The sequence below is a fragment of the Anas platyrhynchos genome, chromosome 24 (genome assembly GCF_047663525.1).
Source record: "Anas platyrhynchos isolate ZD024472 breed Pekin duck chromosome 24, IASCAAS_PekinDuck_T2T, whole genome shotgun sequence".
Classification (NCBI taxonomy): Eukaryota; Metazoa; Chordata; class Aves; order Anseriformes; family Anatidae; genus Anas; species Anas platyrhynchos.
Genome location: NC_092610.1, coordinates 4,869,186 through 4,888,601, shown reverse-complemented (window position 1 = coordinate 4,888,601; position 19,416 = coordinate 4,869,186). Strand labels below are relative to the sequence as shown.

At 48.3% G+C, this 19,416-nt stretch overlaps 1 long non-coding RNA gene across 7 annotated transcripts; it reads right to left on the bottom strand.

Annotated features, from left to right (window-relative positions):
- Nucleotides 1–3,409: 3,409 nt before the first annotated feature.
- On the bottom strand, nt 3,410–10,140 carry LOC119713642 (uncharacterized). Of its 7 annotated transcripts, XR_005260853.2 has the most exons (5): nt 9,873–10,137; nt 9,449–9,650; nt 9,074–9,153; nt 7,219–8,386; nt 4,837–6,126 (listed from the first exon to the last, which is right to left on the bottom strand). It is a non-coding gene; the product is annotated as an uncharacterized lncRNA (long non-coding RNA). The 7 variants fall into 7 exon arrangements; XR_011804793.1 differs by adding an exon at nt 3,410–3,633 and having other exon boundaries at nt 5,933–6,126; nt 7,219–9,650; nt 9,873–10,140; XR_005260851.2 differs by adding an exon at nt 4,232–4,366 and having other exon boundaries at nt 5,933–6,126; nt 7,219–9,650; nt 9,873–10,140.
- Nucleotides 10,141–19,416: the final 9,276 nt, after the last annotated feature.

The window sequence follows — 19,416 nt, the reverse complement described above, 5'->3', positions numbered from 1 at the left end:
GTGTGAGGCTGGAGATACTGGCCCCAGCGCTGGAGACGAGCTCCTGCCTGCTGCAAAACACCCGCGGGCTGAAATGGGACAATAAGGGGTCGGGGGGCGAGGGGTGGCAGCCCAGGCTGTGCACCCAACGGGGTGCACGAAGGGCTGGGGGGTTCCTGGGACATTGCCGACCCTGTGAGGATCTGTCTCGTGTTATCTAGGTGAGAGCTGCTTGTCCTGGCCCCACTTCAAAGCACTGAGCAACCCCAGGCTTTTATGTATTTGTTTGTTTATGGATTTGTTTGCTCTTTTCCCCAGCAGCCACCTGGGATTCTGGCTCGGGAGCAGAGCTGTGCCAGCACCAGGGGCAGCCCCTCCTCGATGGCAGCCGGAGGAGACGTTCGCTTGTCCCACCTGGGGGACCACAACATCCACATGATCCCATCCATCACGGGGAGCCTTTTGCAGTGATGTAAGCACAGAAAGACACACACATTTTGCTGCTCTCCAGCTAAAGGCTACCTGAGCTCAGGCTATCGAGACCTGTAACATTTACATCTGCTCTTGAAAGAGATCACGGGGCAGGAGGGCATTAAAAATAAAAGTAAATCCTTTACCAGGCAGGAGGGTATTAAAAGTAAAGGTAAATCCTTTACCATCACCTCCTGATTGGAAAATGCCATTCAGAAATGTGATAAGTGACTAAGTTACCAGGTTTGCAGAATAAAAATCCAGCTGGCACCTCCTTGTCTTTTGGCAAAGCACAGGACCTCACTGCCCACCACCAGACCCCGTCAGCCCCTTCCCCATCCACAAGCAGCTCTCTCCTCCAGACGAAGGAGGATGCATGCCCTCTCTCTCTCTGTCTCTCTCTCAGGCACAGAGGGTAGCAGAATTCTGGTATTTATGTATCGTTTTTCCCTGCTGGCATTTAATGGGCGTTTTAGTAGCACAAATAGAAAATGCTGCATATTCATCTTCCATGTCACAGGCACCGAGACGGAGAGGAGTGAAGGGAGAAGCGCCTCGGGCTCATTGTACCAATCTTGTCCTCGGCAGCAATCTCCCAGATGAAGAATAACTTAATTACCGCATATCATTTTGTCTCCTTTATTTGCTCTTTGTTGCTCTCCCCCAGTGGCCGTGCCCACTCTGCCACAGGAGCAGCAGGCAGGCGAATCGTGGCGTGATTAAAACACCAGTGGGTTTGCCGCTCCCTGACCCACCTCGAGCTCCTGTGGATCACAGCTGGATGGCAGGAAAGGGGCAGTAAAATACGGACTGGACCTAAAAAGATAAAAGGCTGAAACCCTTTGTAGTGGCTGGGGTGTTGAATTGGCAAAGCAGCAGTCAGTCAGTGATGGGCTGGCCATGCTGGAGGAGGGTAAGGAAGTTGTGTGTATGTCTGTCTTGGTCAGTTTGCTTTGGGAAGAGTTTGGGCACATTTGGATAGAAAAGAGCAGTTTGAAGTCAGGAAGAGTGATTTTTTTTCCCCACCTCCATCTCAGAATTGCTCTGTATGGGCTTTCCTTTTGAGCCAGCACTTAGCAGTCCCACGTGGGACCCTACGTGATGCACAAGGCACAAAATCTGCCAAAAGGTGCCCTCAGGGACAAGGGGATGCTCAGGGAAAAGTACTGCTTAGGGCCTTGGAGACCCACAAAGCTCAGCCCTGCAACTCCCTGTCACGCACCAGGCAGACAGGGACAGATAAAGTCCGATGTCCCCTGCTTTGCCCTGAGCAAGGACACGGTGCCCTTCTACCACCGTGACTCTGAGCAAGGCAAACCTGCGTGGAGATGCTGAGTTGTCTTTTTGCAAATTGGCCCTCGGTGGCTCAGTGAGGTCCCAGCTGGGCAAGAGGACAAGGGCAGCTGGAATTCAGAGCGAAGCGGTCAGCAGGGAGATGCCAGGGCAGCACGGGTGAAAAACTGCATTCCCTGACGCTCTCCAGCACTTAGGAGACACAGACGTGACCCAGAAGGCTTGGCAGCTTAAACACACTTGTTTTCACAGGGTGGAGAGCACCAGAAGCAATTAGCCTGTTTAAAATAGCTTCACAAAACCCTGCTGCAGGTTTGTAAAGCAGGGGAGAAGCCAAAATCCCCAGCGGATAGGGTGCCCATCAGCGTGTCCACAGAGGGATGCTCATGGAGATGTTTTCATTCGTCTTGAGCACAGAGCTAGAGCCAGATCTCAAATCCAAATATCCGCCTTTTCATCCACAACATGTCATTTCCTTTCTGTCCTTAAGAATGGTCTAATTGCCAGATTGATTCCCCTAAGAAAGCGCAAGGGAGTGAGCTCTGTGCTGCCAGGTACCAGTGAGTTAAAGGAGGCAGCAAACCGAGCAGAGCTCATTTGTGCTTTTTGTCAGGGCCGTTCCCTCTGAACACCCTGCTTGTTTTAGGTAAATGTTTCATTGCATTGTGAACACACGCGTAATGAAACCTTATCTTCATAGTTTTGTGACAGAAAAGGGAAACAGAGCTGTGCTAAATATGTCATCAGTGAAGTCACTGCAGCCAAGCCCCCGAGCAATGAGCGTGAAACAGGACCAGCACGTGAGGGCCAGGGCTGCAGTAATTTGATCAGGAGCAGGAGGGTTTGGGAAAATGCTGGGCTCATTTTGTAGAGGAACGTGGAGCTACACAAAGCAAACAGGTAGAGAGATCTGAATTTAGAGACGCGAAGGTGGCCTTGTGGTGTCTCAGACAGGGACCAGGGACTGTAGGGAGAGATTAAATAAATCTGCTAGCGAGGTGCCCCTGGGGAGCTGCAAAGCCTAAGTCCAGCCACCATGCACGTGGCACCCCTGCTGCAATCATCCAGCAGATATGGGGCACAGAAAGGCTCCAGGACCAGCACCAGGTCATTACGTGCTCCAAGTGGATGTTGTGGTTTCAGCAGGCAGCGAAGCTCCAAGCACCGTCCGCTCGCTGCCCCCACAGTGGGATGGGGGAGAGAATCAGAAAAGGGTAACACTGGTGCAATGAGATAAAGACAGTTTAATAGGAAAAAGAATAAAGGAAACATAGTAATAATAATAATAATTAATAATAATAATAATAATAATAATAATAATAATAATAATAATAATAATAATAATAATAATAATAATAATAATAATAATAATAATAAAGCAAACGATGCACAATGTAATTGCTCACCACCTGTCGAATGATGCCCAGCCAGACCCTGAGCAGAAACCACCTCCATCCCCAGCCAACTCCCCAGTTTTATTGTCCCACATGATGCCACATGGCATGGGACATCCCTGTGGCATTTGGGGTCAGCTGTCCTGGTTCTGTCCCCTCACAGCTTCCTTGCTGGCAGGGAGGTATGAAAAGCTGAAAGGTGCTTGGCTTAGTGTAAGCACTGCTCTGCAACAACTGCAGCATCAGTGTGTTATCAGCATTATTTTTCTCCTAAATCCAAAATACAGCAGCACACCAGTGACTATGAAGAAAATTAACTCTCTCTCAGCTGAATCCAGGACAATGGAAAACAAGAAATTCTTGTCCCAGCAGTTTGGTAAGACACAAAAGAGATGTAGCTGGCGATGGAAAGTGTCTTCTCTTAATTACTCGGGAGAGAGTTTGGGTCCACGAGGAGTTTCACAGTTTGTTATATCTGCAGAGCTGGGAATTCATCCTAATAGTGCAGTGGAAAAGAAAGAAATAAAAGTACAGAAGGGCAAGGGCAAGGCCAAGAGCAACAAAGTGTTGTTATTCTCTCTGAAATGTGTGAAATGTGGGGGGGAGGGAGAAGAGCAGCCCACCACATCCTGCACGGTCAGATGTGGGCGTTTAATTTTGTTGAGACCTCACTGGGGGACTGGAAGATCATTTATCCCATTTCAGCTTGCAGTTCATGTTGCAGTTTTACATGCATGCTTGCAGAGCAGGAAGGATCTAATGATTAATTAATGTTAGCACCATGTTTGCAAACTGTCATCGCAAAAGCTCTGGCTATAGACGTTGCACAATGGTATCAACATGCAGCAGATTTTTATGTATATATATATATATATATATATATATATATTTTTGCCACCCAGACTCATTTCAGACAAACAAACCCCACAAAGCATTGTTCTGACCTGCCCTACACAACACAAAGACAGTGCGCTGCCTGTGTGCCACGTGTGACAAATGGCATATGGATAATTCAAAACGTTCTTTGGAAGCATCTGGAAATAAATTTAAAAGCATTGTAAGAAGGGTAGCAAATGTCAGGTTGGATTTTATGCAGAAGACACGCGACCTGCAGTCGGTGGGAGTTGCTTTCTTGAACTCGAAGTGACTGTGCTGTCCTCCAAACACCAAACCTGCCTCCGCGGCTGCCACGCCGAGGACAGTGAGGACCTTTCAGAAGCAAACATGCCCTGGTGCTCAAAAACAAGAAGTTAGGATTTTAGCAGTTCTTTTCGAAGAAGACACCTTGGGAGCTGCTGGGAAGCCAGCAAATGCTGGTTTTCACTGATGAGCCCCAGCGCTCGGCGTTTGGCTGACAAACCCCTGTGCCAACACATGGGGATGGTACTACCAAGGAAATTGCCAAACTTCTACCAGCCAAATATGGGCTGAATGGCAAACAGAAGGAATTTGGATGATATTTTTCAGCTTTTTTTCAGCTTATTTTTGTCTCAGAGCACCCAAACTTCCCACTCAGGCAATGGAGAGTGTCCACACCTGCTTCCCTGCTGCCCCCCAGGCATCAGGGGGCAGGTAAATAAAAGCTGCTGCAACCCGAGATGCTCAGTCCACCCAAGCATCTCCTCCAGCCCCTGCGTAAGAGGCTACTTAATGCAAGGCTCACCACTGCTGCACCTCGTCCAGCACACATTATTAAAAGACAGTTTCTAGGAAGGCATTTAATCTTGGTCTGATGCCTTTCAGGAGATGAAGAATGCCCTGCATCCCATGCCATTTGTTCCACTCTCTCCCCCTTAATTCAACAGCCGCCCAACCTGGTGTCGGCAGCCTTGCAGGAGGGCGGCACTGGAGGGGGACGCTGCCTTTAGCTCGTGCCCTGCTGCCGTGGCCACATTGCTCATGCTATGAAGTGGCTGGTTGCAAGTAGAGCAGGCACATTTGTACAAGTGGCCATGGCCAAGGAGGGGGCCAAGGGCAGGTAGGTCCACCCATTTTGTGCAAAACTTTGAGTTCCATTCAATTCTGGCTTGTTTGAGCCAGAGACATTTTCTTGCTGTCCCAGTCCTCTGGGCCTGCACCTTGCTTTTCCCTCATTGCCCTTCCTCTCCTGCTGCTTTCCTTGCTGCTGCTAGACTGTGTGTTGAGGGGTTTTTAATCCACATAAAACAAGCAAATGTAAAATATTATGATATGATGAATATGATTTTATATTGTAGTTACCTCTGGGCATTCACTTTCTTATTTCGTTGTGGTTGTTATAGTTCTTTTATTCCTTTCATAAAGCAAAAACATTTAATGTAAAAATAAAAGGAATCATGATGATTTGGGTGAATTGTAGCGCTCAAGGCTTTCCTCCACATGTGCTTAAAGATACGTGTGTGCTTTCATGCAGGAGGTGGCAGAAAAAACACCTCATCTAAATCCCATCAAAGGCAGCGGGAGTTTGATCACAGAGCAGAAGACAGCGGCGTGGCTTCAGGTGGGGTGAGGCGGGGACGTGGCTGCCTTTGTGCTTTGGGCTGAGCTGGAAAAGGCTGCTCAGCCTGGGGCATCCAGAAGGTCCAAGCTGGTTTGTGGGAGCTTCTCCACAACTCGTTGCTGCTGCAAACCAGCCCGGGATGCTGGTGTGCCCAGCACTGTCCAAGAAGCTGCACCCATCCAGCCTCTTCCACAGACAGCAAGCACTCTGTTACACTTTTGGGTGTGATTTCTGATGTATTTTATGCCTTTCGGATACTGCCTGTGGATAACTTAAGGGCTTGTGCTATATAAAGGGTCTTTTAGATGCAACTTACCTTAAAGAGGCTGAATGCATAGGGGATTCTGCTGGAGCCTGGCACAGGCTGGAAACTTCCCGGTGGGATTTTATCCCAGATCCAAGTGTGCTGTTGTGAGGTCCTCCTGCCTCTGCTCATGTGGTTTCTCTGGCCCTGAAGACTACATTACAAGTCCCCCTTCAGCTCTGCACATCCTGAAGATGACAGCAAATCTAAGGGGAAAAAAAAAAAAAAGAAAGAAAAAAACAGCTTCTGCATGAAAGCACAGGGTAGGACTTGGTCTTTCTGTGGGGCTACACAAAAATCTGAGTGTGACTGCCTAGCAGCATCCTCACAGCATCCCTACTCAGCCACAGGGTTGTGATTGCTATCTGCAGCCTGCAGCTGGCAAATCCCACCGAGCTGTGTCCACCAAGGGTCTGTGCAGAGCAGAGCTCACCCACTGAACAGGATGGGATGGCTGAAACCTTCCTGGGGAGCAGCATCAGCTCTGACAGTGCCATCAGCCTGTGAGGGGCTGCCAAAGAGGTGACACCAGATGAGAACAGGCTGTTAGCCTTGTGCAGATGTAAGCACGTATGCTCATTTGCACCACAGCAGCGATGCAGCAGGCAGAGGGATGGCTGTGGTGGCAGACAGGGATGCAAGGGATGCTGTCCCCTCTCCCCCTTTACCACAGCAGTAAACGGGCATCAGAGATTTGCCCCAGCAAACTGCCCTTAGACAGTTAATAGCAACGCATTATTTTACAGGCAGTGACCTGTTCATGGGATGATCTTGGAAGGACCATGTGCACTCGTAGATGCCCAGCACCTCTAAGGGGTGTGAGGAGCAGCCCCTCTCCAGGAGGTGCAGGAGCCAAAGAACCTGCTCTGGAGGGAACAGGGCAGTGCTGCTCCTGTACTGAAATCTGTTCCATGCACAGAAAGCCAGGTTTGTTTCAGAGATGAACCAAGCAAGTGCCCAAACACTAGGGGACAGCACTTCCAGAGACCTTTTTAAGGAGTTTTTTTTTTGCACCTTGCCCAGAGTGGGGAATTGCCCAGTGCTAACAGCTATACAGCTATCCTCTGCTGGGCTTCTGCAGCCACGAGACTCAGTGCTGTGCCTTGAGGGCATGGCTCTGGAGCACAGGGACGTGCTGAGGGAGGAATCTGCAGTTTCAAAACTTCTGAGAGACCATCAGAGGCAATAATAAGCCTAATACAAAGCCAATTACCAGCTATTTTTAGAAAGCCTTTGACAGTATCCCCTCCTCAAACCCGGGGATATTTATTCATTATATTCTAACTCAGCTCACTTACCCTGCGGTTGATTCGCATGTCACAGGCACATAATGTTATCAGCCAGGCATCAGCAATGGCACTTCCCATACCAGCCGTTCATCACGGCCGTATTGACTGGCCTGGGTTGCAGACAGGTCACGGAGTGTCGATATTAGCAGTGCCTCCAGCGACAATTAAGCACTAAGTGTGCGCCGGGCAGGATGACACAAGTTTGGAAATATTCAGGTCACTGCAAAGTATTGATGGCAATAAAACCACATGTTTCTGATCCAGCAGGAGCTGCCTGGTTGGAAAACAGCCTGTCCTGCTCATGAAGGGAGCGTCAAAGTGAGAAAAAGACAGGGAGCTGGGGTGTGCTCAACAGCCAGAAGGGGCTGCTGCTTCATCGCTGGGCACGTGCATTTGTGTGGAGCAGTTAGCAAGTGGAAGGGCCTTGTTTTGTCTCTGCTTTGCAGAGGTGCAAAGACACAGGATGGGAATTCAGGTGGAAATTCAGCTTCTTCAGCACTGACAGCCAGCGCTGCTTCCCCAAGAGCTTCGCTCCTGAGCTTGCTCAGATGTGCCTTGCTTGGGCCAGGACTCTCAAACAAAGTAGGGGAGAGGTGCACAAGACCACATATGACCTCCTACAAACTGAAATTGTTCTCTCTTTTTAAAAGCTTTGAGGCCCAGGGCCAAATTTGGAGATGCTGCTCTATGGGGCATTAAGCCAAGGCTCCCCTCACTCTCCCTATCCTCACTTAGAGGTTATTTCAGGCTGGGAGGTCTTTTAAGTAGCACCTTTTTCCTTGGTGCATAAATTACACTTATTTAGGTTGCTTTATGCATCAGCAGGCAGGGTGTACAGAGTGCCCAGGGAGCCTTAGTGAAGCCGAGAGGCTCTGAATTATGCCAACTTAGCCAGCACCACTGAATTTGCCCCACGGCGTCCCAGGTTGCTGAAAGCATCACAACTGAAAGGACCAATACGTGAAATGGATGTGGCTATCAGCCTTCTCCCACCTGTACAAGTGGTCCACGATGTCCTGGCCAGACTCAGGGAGTCTCAGGGAATTTGTCCCTGGTCTCAGTAGGGCTCACCTGGCAGAGGGCACTGAGGCAGCAGCTGTCCCCTTATTGCCAAGGGAAGCAGGGAGATGCCACCAAGGCAGAGCCATCACACAGCCACCATGGACTTCTCCAACCCCTGCTTGCAACAGTAAAGCATAAACTGGACCAGCAGCTCAAGACTGGGGTGTGAAGGCAGCTCTGCAAGTGCAAAGATGCTCACAAGCTGGCTACAGCAAGCAAAAAAGCTGCAGTAGGGTGGAGGGATGAAGCAAGGTCTCTGCCCAAATGCACGTAAGCACCAGCAGCACCGCGGTGGGAATCAGAACCGGGGGCTTGCATCGACCCTGCTTCTTAAAGCCCTTAGAGCAGGCAGCCAGCAGGGAAGAGAAGGGAAGGGAAGGCGGCGTTTGTAACACCTCGCCGTGCCCCTTCACCACGCAGACACCACGCACCCAGCTCCCTGCTGTTCCCAGCTCGCAGCACATCGGGGTGGAAACGGGGTGAATTAAGGCTACGCCCACATGTCACACCTCCCCGTGGTGCAGCAACAACACTGCAGACCTGCCTTCCCTGCATGGCTGGTTCCTGCTATGCGCATCTCGCTGAAAAGCTCTGTCCCTGCCATTACTACTGTCCCAGGGAGTTTCCCAGTCCTGGAAAATCCCTTTGGTTTTTCAGGGCACAGGATTGCAGCCATCATTTTGCTGTTAGAGCCAGACCCAAGCTATGCAGCAGAGGACAGAGGGACAAGCCTGAGCTCCTGCGGGCTCTTCACCGCTGGGTCAAGAGGGGCCGAGGGACCACCCTGCATCGGAGCACTCACCCCAGGCTTTTGGAGGCTCTCCTCTTGCCAACAAAGCTCATCACAGCCCTGGGTGAGCTCATTAACCTTTCCACCCCTGCCTGCAAAAAGAAAAGAGAGCGAATGACATGTGATACGCCTGGGTTTAAGGAGCCGTAACCCTGTTTTCCCAGCCGGTGCCCAAGTTACACGCTCCATCTCTCCCGCCCTGTTAATGCTTAATCCTTCTAAGGGGGGACTGCCCACAAGGAGACCTCGAAAGCCTCAGCCCCCAGTGTCAGCGAGGGGGAAGCTCTGGACACAGGCAGCTCTGGCAGTGACCCAGTAGGAGCCTAAATCCTCTCCTTGGCTGCAATTTGAGCCTATGGAGGGATTTATGCCTAAGGTCTGACCCACCAGGCTGTAGGGCATTGCTGGGGTGTTGCAGGCAGCACCTCTGTGCCTGTGGCCATCCGAGAGGTTTGGTGGATCCTGTACGGCTGCTCCATCACCCTTCTCGAAGCAGGCTGTGAAGGTTCCTGTCCCCTCCTACCCATGCTGGCACTGCCCGCTGACGCGAAAACAAGCTGGAATGAGTCATGGTAGATCTCAAAACATACTTGAAAGAAAAAAAAAAAATTAAAATCAGAGTGAAGACAAAAACAATATGGCCTTTAATGCATGACACATGGCTGTGAAGAAACTTGGAGCTGATTCCAAGCTAAAACCTCCTTTAGAGCCCTGTTACTTTGTGCTTTCACTTCTACTTTGCTGCAGATAGTTAAAACTTCGTTAGCTGAGCCCAATTAATTAATTCTCTCCCCCTCAATGAGCATCTTACCTTAAGGTGCAGATGAAGGCCAGCTCTAAAGGTACAACTTGATCCTTTCTGAGGCTAAGCCCCTATTATTCACCCTGCTTAAAGCTCCCAGGGTTTGCCCCCAGGATCTGGATTTGCAGCCTACCCCATGTCTGGGCCTGTTTAATTCAGCGTGACAATTCCCAGGCACTCCAGCAGACTTTGGATTGAGCCACATTACTACCAAAAGTGCTGTATCAATTCTTTTCTAACTGTACCCAAGTTTTAATGTTTAATATTTAAACATGAAAGTTCCTTTTGAGACGTTTAAAGCGGAATTATTAACAGCCCCGTGTAGAACTGACAGGTTAACAGTGCGACAATTAAAAAGAAAGGTTAAATACATTTTCTTTTCAGACCAACTGCTGTTGCTTAAGACTAATAAATCCACCAGGAGATGGTTTTTACAGAGTGTGAGGGGCTGTGTGTCAGCTTTTATAGGCTTGAGTTTTTCAGAAATCACCACACTCCTCTTTCCAGGCAGCTACAGGTTCCAGGCTATATTTAGCAGATGGGGCTTCTTCCAAAGAGTTGCATGAGTCAAATCAGAAAGAAAAAAAATATATATATATGTTGGAATAGCAAAAAAGCAAAACCTACTGGCTGTGGGATCTTAAAACACCCAGGCTCACAGGTTTTTTAATTTCTCATTATTCATGAGGGCTTTGAAAACAGAGGTGCTGGAGAAGAGCAGAAATTCTGGTGTGGGTCCTCTTAGGGCTGAATTTGATGCTAAGCTCCTATTTTTTCCTTGGAAAAGGGCTGTCCTGGCAGGCTGGGCACACAGCCCCAGGCTTTCCAGGGGCAGCTGCACCCAGCTGCAGTGGCTGGGCTGCAAAATGCCACTGCTCCCAGCGCTCGTGGCCAAATCTGGGTTCTGAGAAAGACATTTCCGTGTGTCTGTATGTGTCTAGTCGGATAAATGTTAACTTAATTGTGCTTTTCCCGTGCTCTGTGATTACAAAATGGAATGTATTGCTGCAGGGTCAGAGGCAAACTAGATGAAAGGGTGACGCTTTAATTACCTAAAGCAAGGTGGCTCTGCTTGAGTGGGGGCTGGAGCAGCCGGGCTCCAGGCTCAACCACTCTGCAATCCTGCAAAAGCAGGGGTAAGGCACCTTCACGAGGGATAAATGCACCCACAACTGTTGGCCTCGAGGACCTGAATACAACCTTCAGCTCCCTGCAAAAGCCAGCCCTGTAATTGCTGCAAGGTGGAGAGATGGAGCAGGGCGATCTGGCTGCCCTCTTTCCAATGCCCTTCCTCGCAGGCATCCTCTTCTGGCCTCTCAGACAAGAAAGGACTTGAGTCTGTCTCAGTGTCACCTTTCCTGTGATTATAGCATGTTTCCAGATCCTTTTGCAGGCCACAGCAGTCCTTCCTCGCCTCTGATGGTCATTGATTTGGCCCCAAATTTGCAACCATGAAAGGTCACGTGGCTTACAGGTATTGAAGAATATTTACTCACCCTGTGCTTTTAGCAGGTTACAAAAATACTAACGGGTGTTTTAAATGAGTTACCGACAGCAGTAGCGGATGTTACAGATTATTATAAGCACATCAGTGGAAGGTATTATAAGATGGCTATAAGCCATGGTTATAAGCAACCTGGTTTTGATTAATTGGACTCTATAGCAACCTATATAAATTGATTAGCCATTTATTAAAGCTGCTATTAATCATGGATTTTCTCTTTGTACAAATTTAGAAAACTTACCTTGGTTACATCTGGGACTTGGAGGGGAGAGCCGTGAGTGCCTCCATCTGTGCTTGCAGCATCCCATGCCTGCAGCACTCCGTGCCACAGCTCCTGGCAGGATGGGTGCCATGCTGCTGGCTCTTCCCACATGGTCCTGCAGCATCCAGGAGATCTGCAATGTCCGAACACCCCGTGGGATGTGCAGCCCCCCAGCCAGTCAGGTCCAGATGTGCAGCCAGGACACCGAGGTGCTGGGAGATGAGGAGCACACAGGGCATTAAACCACCTTCGGTGCCACTGCTGCATCCAAAGCCAGGAAGGTCCCTTTTTATTGTTCTCATATATATTTTGTAAAGGTCAGTTTGATGGCGTTATAATGGACTTGGGGATATTCTGCTGTCTGCTTGCCTCTCTCCTATCTGTCAGCCACACGCTCTGGTGTCAACTTTTCCACATGCAATATATCTTAATGCACCAGTCTGTACTGATCTACCTCCCTTCCCCGCATCCCCCATGAATATATAACCACCAAATGTGATAGGAAGAAATTACTATTGTAATAAAACTGGTTCATTACATCCTTCTAGTCAGAGGCGTTTAATGAGCACCAGGGCTGCCTAATGCTGTTATGTTCCCTTTGAGCCAGATGCAAATGTAATATGTTTCATCGTATCGTTTAATTCACTCTTTGGAGCCGTGGAGGAAGCAGGAAGGTCCTTCATGTGCTGGGCACTGCAGAATTAGCCAAGCCATTAGGAAAATGCCTCCATAGCAGCACTTGTGTGGTGCTGCCATGTACCCAAGTGGTTCAGGGCATGAAGAAGCTGGGTAGTCTGCCATATAGACAGCTACTGGGATGCATGGTTCAACAGCACCTCCAGAGAGAGGATTTCTCCATCTTAAAAGAGGTGTTGAAGTTGGGGAGTAGTCAAGGACAATGTAGGAAAACCTAAATCCCCGTGGGGGACTTACAGGCACATCCGACTTACAGGCATAACCGTAGCTGACTGAGAACAACATTTGTTGAGTTTTGAATACAAAGACTTTTTCCCAATTTCAGGAGTTCTCAGGCAGGGCATGGTAGATGCAGCAGACATCAATCTGTAATTTGCTTACCAAAAGCCTCTCCCAAAAGCTGGCATGAGTGATGGGAACTCTTCATTGGATTCACATCAGGATGGATTCAACTGTTTTGGCAGATGAAAATGCTGGACAAGATCCAAAAATTACATTTGTTTTGTGTTTTCAAAATGATTTTTTTTTCACATTATGTTTTGTGATTACATTTGTCATTTAGGATTCAGCCTTCTTGAAGAAAGCAAACAACATTTCAAAGTGGATCAGCAACCCAACAGGAGCAGAACACTTGATGTGACAAATAAAATGTACATTGGATATGGTGTTGAAATCTGGGACTTCCTTCCAATTTTTTATCTCTCTTCCAGCTTCATTCCAAGCAACTTAACCTCTGAGCACCTTGGTCCTATCCCCACCCACTCAGGGACCCAATATGAAGAAATGTACTCTGAATTTCACTTTGGAAAGCAATGATGCTAATGCATATCACATCCATGGGGTTTTGTGCCTTGATCTGAGCACCTGGTAGCTCTGGAAGGTCCTAGGATGCTGAGGAGCCACTGTCCTGGCTTCTGCTCCCCCTCTGCTACTAACTTCATGTGGGCCTCCCACCATTGCCTCGGTATAAGCACCAGCTAAGTCAGGATGCCATGGTGTTTCCAGAGTCATGTGCACCTGAAGAAGCTTTTTTTTGAGTGTGATTTTTTTTTTTTCTCCGAAAACCACTGAAAGTTGCAGGTGTTGAGCCTATCTCCAAACATCGCCGCCCCAGCCCCAAGCTCAGGTTGTGTTGGTTTACAGCCCCATGGAGAACGAGCTCGGCTATCTACCCCAATTCCCTCCAGCACATTTCAGCAGAGCAGGACTTTGTTCACAAGGATATTATTCCTCAATATTTCCTGCTGTTTTCACCCAGCTTGTTTATGGCAAGTAGACCCTTGAGATATAGTCCTTTTGTCCGGGAAAGCTTTAATGATCTCGGAGTCATCATGTTGGCATCAGTTTAATTCCAGCTGCTATAAGCTGGCAAGCTGATGGGAAGAGATGTGTTTATGGGCTCTCGGGCTATTTTGTTAGGATGCACAGTGCTGTGCTAACACAGACTTGCAGAGCCTTGCCGGGCTGTTAATTAAAGGCACTCCGTAAAGCTGTAAAGGTATCACCGATCATCTCACAGACCTGGGAGAGGTGAGCCTTGGGAAAAGAAACCCTGCGCTGCACAGGGGCTTGTTTCTTTGGAGATGCCATTGTTTCTGGGCTGGGACCTGCAGCATCTCTCCATGAAATCCCCTCTGGCAGGATGCAGACTGGGTTTTATGGCAGCTTTGTCCCCTCGGAGCGCGGTGGCTTTGTCGGGCGGATTGGCTCGCCGTGCTGAGAGCGCAGCATCACTTCCCATACCCCAGCTGCTCTGAGGGTTTTGGGCAGCCAAACAACCCAGTTATCTCAGGTGGGGGCTGACACTTTAATGGGGACTGGATGTGAGGATGGGGAGGCTGGCAGGGATCGCATGCAGCTGTACTGTTGCTTGCCCAGCACTTAGCCAGGAGCATGCACTGTGGCATGAAAGAGGGTAAACAAAACCCCTCTTGGCCAACTCCAACCACTTTATCCCTGTGAGTAAAACTTGCCAAACCTCAGCTGCTGCCAGGCTTCTCTGAAGGCTTGTCCATGCAGGGGCTCTCTGGTAAATTAATATGAATTAAGCAAAAGTCAGAATTTCCGAAGGATTTGCAAAACTGTATTAAACTCTGATATGAATTATGCTGGATGGAATTAAGACTGCATTAATTATAAGAGTGCTCCCATGCATGTTTGAAGAACACGTTACTTATCATGGATATGCCTCTTGAGACAAACCTGGGGGAGAAGCCTGGTGGCCGTGGGGTTTGGTCCTGAGCTAATTTGGGGAGGTGTTGTGCTGGAAAGCTCCCAGAAGCTGAGCACCCCCAGTCCATAACCCACGCTGGAGGCAGCAGCCTGGCTCCATTGCAGTATCTGAGGAAGAGCAGCACAGAGGATTTGCAGAGTTTTTCCACAACAAGTCCCTTCTCCGTTCCTCATCTGTGTCACTGCGAGTACTGCAGAGAACCAAATCTGACGGCCGCTGTGGTTTGCCCCAGCTGAAGTCTCCACGTGAGGCACTCAGGGCCTTTAAGCCATATTTATGCCCCAAAGTGGAGCAGCATTAACTCCCTGAGTGCAGAAAGCAGCCTCGTTGACAAAAATGCACTTATTAGGGGAAGAGGAGCATGCTGTGCTGCTGAGCACCGACTTTCTACCTTCTAACCAAATCCACACTTGCCTTTGTGCTGGTACAACTAATAAGCAGTTAAGGTGCAGTCCCATCAGCACCAGAAATAACAAAGCCTGCTTTCCCTAAGATCTGCATTTCATGCTTGATTGCAGGCTCCGATCACATCTTTTCCTGCAGTTCGAATGGATTTTTCGAAATCCTCTCCCCTGGTGTGGAGTCTTTGATGGCTGGTAAGGCAGAAACCCACACTGCAGCCTGTTGTTCAGACAAGAAATGCTGAGTTGGAGCATTTACAGGCTCACTCTCCTCTACCTGGCCAGTTTTCACAGTATGTATAAAAACTTAATTGTATCCGAGACTACTTTCCTCCCCCATCAAATCTGCTTGAAAGCGCCAATGGGTTCAAAAATTATTAAGGTCAAAATAAACATGCAGAAATGCACACGCATTCATTACATGATCATATGAGCTTAATTTCCTCAGGCAAGCAAGCTAAAAATATCCTGCGTGCCCAGAAGAGGTAATTATACTGGTATAAAAACTGTAGGGTCGTGCTGGTTTCCTCTGCTCTTGCTGCCATTTGAAGCAGTGTCCTGACACATCCCGCGTGCCTCCACCTCCCGCAGCCAGCAAATGTCTTCCAAAAAGGGGGAAATGTTGAATTATTCACTTCCATTTGCATAGAGCGCAATCCAGCCGCGCCACGCCAGGGACGGGAACAGCCGCGGTGAGCCCCGAGGAGATGTCCTCTCAGATCATCTCCTCGCCTCCAGAACAAAACGCTTCCGTCAGGCTGGGTTTTGGAAGCAAAGCATTCTAATGATGATGGACAGTTCCAGATCATCGCTTGCAAAGCCGCGTCCTGAAGAGCTGACACTTCTCGCCGGGACACCGAGGGGATTTATGAGCAACTGGCACCAAGAGAACTCATGCAGCGGTCATGGGCATCTGGGGCTTGGTCACTGTCCTCGTCCCCCAGCAGCTCTGCTCTCACCTTAGTGAGCAGGGGGCTGAGCTCAAGTGGGGACACGTTGCACCAAAGCACTGCTGGATTTGTCATCTTTTCTTTCCAGGGAGGAAAAGTCATGCAATACTTAGACCTAGACTCACATGGCTGCTTAAAAATATCTGCTTGTAGGATGGCCACAGAGGAAGGAGCCGCAAGCATGGTCTAAAAAGTCTTCCCAAAGCATAGTCTCCCCATATAGTCATATGGAGGAGAGAAAGAAATTCTAATTAGTTCTAAGGCTATTTTTAACCAAAATGTGTTGCCTCATTCATGAAATTGGGGTGCCCGAGGTTTCCTGTCCCTTTGCCCAGTGGCCCCAGTGAGGTGCCTGAAACACCCCCCATGGCTGGGTGGAGTTCCTACGTTCTCTGCAGGGGTTTGTTCCCCAGCGGGAAGCTCTCCTGGGGCAGGGTCCTTCTTGCCAAGCACGGCCAACACTTTTCTAGCATCTAGAGTGACAAATTTTGTATTGGGGCTAAAGCAAAATTGCATTTTGTAACTCCTGCGGGATATTAAATAGCCTAACTGTTTAATGCGATTTTCTGGTAGGTAGTCCACCAAGGAATAATTAACCCTTTCTGGTGAGCCACCTTCCCTTAACTTCTATCTCTTCTGCACCAACATTTCAACACGTCACTTGCTGGCCAACTGCGGGGAAAGTTTCTCTGGCTGCTTGAAGTAAAGGTGTTAGGGGGGCTTCTCTTTCAGCAGGGCACATTCACAATTCAAATAAAGCAAATTATTGAAAAAAAAAATCTGCAGCATAGCTGCTGAAGAGATTAAAATTGGACAGGTTGATTATAACCTGTCACAGTTACAAGCTAATGAAATTCCATCGACAGGGCACGAAGGGCCCCGAACCTCCCTGCGACAAGTTTTAAGGCCTTTCAACTGAACTCTAAACTTTGATCATCTGCTGGTGAGTTTCCGTCGAGTTCCCATCAGTCGAAGACAGGCTCATTTCCATCTCACCGGCTGGGAAAACTGAACTGCTGACAAGGGGACGTGAGGGAGAAGGTCGGTGCGACAGATGCGGTGGGTCGGTGCCAGGCGCATTGTTTTGGATGCGGTGCATCGATGTTCAAGATGCCGTTTGGAGTTCAGTTTTAGCTGCCCTTTGCATTTTACTGAGCTGTGCAAGTTCAGTGCCTTGGAGGAACCTGTCCCCTGGCTCTCAGCAGTGGTTTGAAAACCCAGAGTGTCAGAACAGCTTTCTTGAACGCCATCAGGAACTATTTAAGGAAGATAAAGCTCAAACTCCAATCTTTTTCTAGGGAACTTCCTAATCCATGTCATTTCTGAATCTTTTCTGCTAAGTATAAAGCCTAGAAGGGGTCTGGTTTCATCTTCTGCTCTGCAAGATGGTATTGCAAGTCACCCTTTCAAATAGCAGGATCAGTTTAGGTGATAATACAAGTGAATGCAAAAAGGGATGTATGGGATGTGAGAAAAGTTTTGAAAAGATGCGAGTTGGGTCCATCTCAAGGAACCTTAAGACCTGCCAAGCCCTGTACAGTTCAGACCCTCTTTAGTTAAGGAGATCTTTCCATCCTGAAGTGAATTTAATCCCATTTATCCTATTGCTACCACATCTGTCAGCAGCAACCTCAACAAGCCATTAAACACACTCAGAGGCCAACAGGCTTCCTCCTGGCAGCTGTTAGTGGCCCTTACAGCATCACTCCTTCGATTTATGATTACACACAAACCCTCTGTGGATTCGGGACAGTTCCCTCAGTGCCTTTCCCAGCATCCCTTACTTTCTACTTTAAATGTTTGGGAGCAATAATTTATGTGCAGAATGCGAGAACTAATTAGTGTGTCTCTTGCTTTCAGAGAGGGAGCAAAAACCATAGCAAATGACATTCCAGCAAAAATGGGGTCAGCTCGGATTAAACTCCCTTCCCATTTATCTTTGGTCTTTAGCATTAAATTTACCATACATATTAGAAACAAATTTTAATTTTCCACAGCATTGGGCAATATCTTTTCCTTAAAGCCTAGAAGAACATTCATTAACATCCTCTGCCTCCAGTTCAGTGTGACTGTCTCCTCATTTGCACATAAATATGAAGTTTGCTGCCTGGGAAAGCTTGTCTGAATGACATCAAAGTTCCTGTACCAATAGGCACCACACACATCTGCACAAATGAACCCTCCACCCACCACCACATACCTGTCCTTCATTACTCTTGTGTCAGAACAGTGCCCAAAAACACTTGCAAGAAGAGGCCACCATGAACATGACAGCATGAGGACTGACCTCTAGGAATAGAAGAACATGCGTAAGCTGAACTTCCTATTTAATCAAAGTAAACTTCCCACCTTGAAGTTAGGCCTCTGAGTTAAGCTACTCTTTAATGTGGTAGACAATGGCATGAAAACATACTTCCAAAGAGCAACTCATCCCATCTGAGCAGGCACCATGGTCATGAAGGACAATTGGGCATTGGGACAGGTTGCCCAGGGAGGTGGTGGAGTCACCATCCTTGGGGGTGTTCAAGGAAAGGTTGGATGTCGTGCTTGAGAACATGGTTTAGTGGGTGATGGTGGTAGGGGGATGGTTGGACCAGATGATCTTGGAGGGCTTTTCCAACCTTAATGATTCCAGGAGTCTATGGCAACCTAGCACTGAGGGATCTACTTTCTGCAAGGAGTCATCCCTGGTCAGCAACCTGCTCTAACTAAATCACTTAGACCTAAAATCTCCAAGGGATACCTCTAATTGTTACTCCAAATAATTTCAAAAGCATTCATCTTACCCAGCTTTAGGTATTTTTAAGGCAGACGTCAGTCCTACCTTGATAGTAGACACAGCCCAGTATTCATGTGGGCTGTTTTGGGTAACCACAATGGGCTGAGCTGCTCCACGCCTTAGAAGTGTTCCATTCCCTCCAGGTACACAAGGACTCTGACAGCCAGCACCTATGGAGACAGCTATATGAAGGTAGGTGAGATGAATTTCATGCCCATCCAACCACAAACAATTACATTTTTAATAAATAAATATTGTTCTCAGTATCACTGTACCTCCAAGTGAGGATCTAGGCCATAGTGAAGCATTCCCAATCTGTACAAGGAAGATAATAGCACTCACCTATCCCCAGGCTCACTACGGGGATGAATACATCACAGGCAGTTAGATGCTCAGATACTAAGGCAATCAGGTGCTATCTCAGCTCACCAGAGAGATAAGAGCCTAGCAAGTACTGATGGCATTTCAGCTACAAATCCCTGGCCCAGTGGGCAAAGGCAAACTGTGTAAAATGAAAGCTGCCTGCTAGGTTCACATATCCTTCATTTTTGAGTAGTTTTAAGAGTTTTAAGAGTTTTAGTAGTTTTAAGAGTTTTTTTTTTCTGCTGTAATATTACTATAGGTAGCAACACCCCAGTTCAGCACAGGGACAGCAGCTCTGACACCAAGGGTGATTTTCCCAAAAGGCTAGAACAGCTGTAGCTGTTCCAGCCAGTGCTGACATTTAA